We start from the raw sequence: 3,792 nt of genomic DNA on the forward strand, positions 1-3,792 counted from the left end.
AATACACATATTCCTATAAAAAGTCTCCAAAAGTTATGTCCTTTCCCTTAAACAATAAAGTTGTTTAAAAAAAGAAATTAGTGCAAAAGCAACTTTCACACTGTTGTTTCGTTACATATAAATAAGTTTGTTTCAATTAATGTGACTATAAATATCGAAGCTATAAATATAAACTATTAATAGTTATAGTTTAAATGTATATTTTTGTGGTTATACCCTGCCGAAAGAAATCTCTGAGTTTTCTTTAGCGAAATAGCTTGGCCCATTTGAGCCTATAAACAAAGTCGATTCGAAACAAAATAGTCTCGGAGATAGTTTGAGAGATTTGGATCCTTTTCAAGATCCTTTTAGTGGTCCTTTTAAGAGTGGTGCGACGGTAATATAATGTTCCTTTTGTATTCGTCACGTACCGGGCGGGCAAAGTTATTTACAGTAGTTGGTCGTGGCTAATCCGCTCTCCCTTTTTAAATTTCTCTTCAAATTATTAACACTTTTTTTTAATTGATGAATTTTCTCATTATACTTATTTATAATTATAACTTATATACTGATATACAATTTTCTAGTTGAATTCAAAAATGTTGTTCAATTTCGGAAAGGATATTTTAAAGCCTTCAGACCATTTAAACGAGCTTTCTGGACCTTTACAAATATCTACCCAAGTGCCTGCGGAGAATTTCTCTGAGCTTCTTTGACCTAAAGAATTTTTAGTATATACTCAAAGATTCTTTTCGGTAGGGAGGTACTACTGCGTACTAGTCAATATATATTTATAAATGTTTAAAGAATTTCCATTTTTACAACACTGTGATTTATAATTGTATTTGCTAATTTAACCTAAAGCAACATAGTAAGGTGTGGTATTACAAATGTTATGTGTCCAAAAAATCGCAGTTTTCTATTGTATTCACTAGATAAGAGCTATCTATTTTTAAACGAAAATTTGTATTTTTTGTAAGGTTGAAAGAACTGATAGAAATGTTTAAAAAATAAATATTGCAATAAAAAATTAGGAAAAGTTAACCTAGTTCTGTGTTCAACTTTTGTATTCCCTTCTTTCTGTATATCTAAATGTCTTGTGGTTTTTATTGAAATAATATATTTAATGAATTTCTCAATGCTTTCTAATATTTTACATTATTTAATTACTCATTTTGTAATGTACCTATGTAATTTTATACCTAAATCCTAATTCTAATTTGTAGTGATTATAGTGTTCATTCACTGGTGCTCTACTGTTCATTCATTTGCTCAGTGTTCATTCACTGGTGTTTTCGTTAATTTTGCACTATTTAATTATTTTTTATAAAGATTTTTGGTAAAAACAAAATTTTTTTATCGGATTATGAAATTTGAATCCTTAAGAATCTATTTTCAAAAGTTTTGTAACAATAATCAATTATTATAACGTGAAATGGACTAGTTGTAATCAGTGATTTCCTTAAGTGTTCATTTACTGGGTCACTCACCCTATTTGTTTTTGATAAAGATTTGTTTTTAGCATTCAATCATTGTTGCATAGTTCATAAAACTATCGTAAAAACACTTTTATGCAACAATCAAAATACATCTTCAAAATTGTACCTACTTTTTCTAGTTCCAGTTTTCGGCACCAGGTGGCAAAATGGTAGACCACCATTCCCAATAATAAAATATAAATTTTTTAAATTATACTATATAGATTCAAAAAATTAGAAACGTTACGAACACACTCTATAACTGCTCTATAGCAAAAATATGACAATGTTATTCAATAATTGTAACATCGTCACAATGTAGTTAAAGTAATTATGTTACAGAACTATGCGTTGTTCCCTCTTACAGGTGGGAGTATCACTTTTGAAAATATAATAAATTAAATTTTTCTGTAAATACGCTTTTTGTTCTCATGCTACTCCAAAAAATGCAGAAACATTAAAAAAATTACTTTTATTTCAATTAAATATTCAATTAAACATTCGTATTAAATATTTCATTCACGGAAGTTATGAATATATCAAATTTCGCCAAATATAACAAAAATAACATTTGATATACGTGTATTTTACACACACCGTACGTATATAATTAAAAGTCAATTTCACATATAATAAGATTTATATGATAAGAATTAATTTCAGAATGGTCACAAGAACATTTTTCGTATTGCAATAGTGTCCACAATATTCTTTTTCAATTTTAAAATCTGATATATATTAAAAGTGTAACGTTTGGATTACACAAAGGATATATTAGCGAATTATTAGAATGATAGCAAGTAAAAAAGGGTCAGTCGCAACTAGCAGTGCAACTTGGCGTCCTGATTCCCGCACGTGCGCAGTGAATGCGTTCTGTTAGTATTCCCGCGCTGCTGCTTCCATCGTACGTTTTTCAGTGTTTAAATGAAATCGTTGATTCAAACAGGAAAAATTCGTTTGAACACATTTTGACTAATGTAAACCTAATGCAAACTGTTTGCAGAGAAAAAGCGAGAAATTATAGCTAATAGGTCAATTTTCAGTCAAGGTTTTTAACGATATCTGTCAAATATATGTCTCATAATTGATAGAATAAGTTAATTAAACTTTTCAATAATAAAATGTATGATTATGGTAAGAGCATCTATAAAGAAAATGAAATAAATGAAAGCTTTTAAAATTCAAATATGAGCCTGAAAAATCCTGAAAGGTAGATTAAACTTTTGTCACACTCTCATATATATAGATTAACCAATTTAAAAAAAAATACAAAAATAAGAGTTTACATTGATTGGAAATGAAACTCATTCGCTTTTAGGTAAAAATTAATTTTTTTACTGAAAATTTATCCTTCAGGTTTAGAATGAACATTTGTTGGAATTCCATAATTTTGGGTAGAAAATCCAATTGTTTGGTAGAAAATTCAACAAATTTGAAGAAATTTAACTGTTTCGTAGAAGATTCGTTGTTATTATTTATTGAAAATTAAGCTATTCTCTTTTTAACTGCCATTAACTACTTGGTTCAAAATTAATGTAATTTGTAGAGAATATGTCTTTTATAGTAGAAAATTAAGCGTCGTTGCAAATTCATCGTTATTAACTGAAAAATATTTTTTTGCACTAAAATATAAACCATTACATTTTTTTGTGAATACATTCCTTTTTTGGTTTTTATGAGTTTATTAAAATAAATATTTGAACCTATTTTTAGTTATTTCTTTTAAACTCTTTTATTTTTTGCGAGTGGACAGATTGCACAATATCACATATAGGTAAATCTTGTACAGTATCACACATAAACAAATTTTAAGTGAAGCTCAAAGATTATTGAAAAGTTTAATTAATGTATTCTATAAATTACGTAACATATATTTGAGGGATATCGTTAAAACTTTGACTGAAAAATGACCTATTAACCTACTGACCTATTTCTCTGCATTCTGTGCGCACGCGCGGGAACCAGGACGCAAAGTTGCAGTGCTAGCGGTAGACGCTTGTCTATATTAATTGTTTATAAGAAAGTATAAAAAATAGGCTACAATCAATAGCCAATAGGCACCAAGTGAGTTAAGTTTGTCAATGTAGGATACCAGTCCTACGTATTGTTATAATTTATTGTTTTAGAAAATTAATTTTCTGAATACTTAACTCTTTAGAAAATATGGGTAAGATTCCGGCGACTGATTTATTATCGCTTCATTTTGTCAAGAATTGGAACCACCATATCAAATGATGGCCGTTTTCCTGGATCTTCATTCATGCAAATTCTGATGAGTTTTGCGAGGTGAGGAGAAATTCCAGGCGGGATACTAACTCTCAGATCTTCCAAAGCA

At 28.7% G+C, this 3,792-nt stretch overlaps 1 pseudogene; it reads right to left on the reverse strand.

Annotated features, from left to right (window-relative positions):
• Positions 1–3,094: 3,094 nt before the first annotated feature.
• The window catches only part of LOC117176565, a 12,034-nt pseudogene continuing 11,336 nt past the window's right edge, over positions 3,095–3,792 (reverse strand).

Source organism: Belonocnema kinseyi, chromosome 7 (genome assembly GCF_010883055.1).
Source record: "Belonocnema kinseyi isolate 2016_QV_RU_SX_M_011 chromosome 7, B_treatae_v1, whole genome shotgun sequence".
NCBI lineage: Eukaryota > Metazoa > Arthropoda > Insecta > Hymenoptera > Cynipidae > Belonocnema > Belonocnema kinseyi.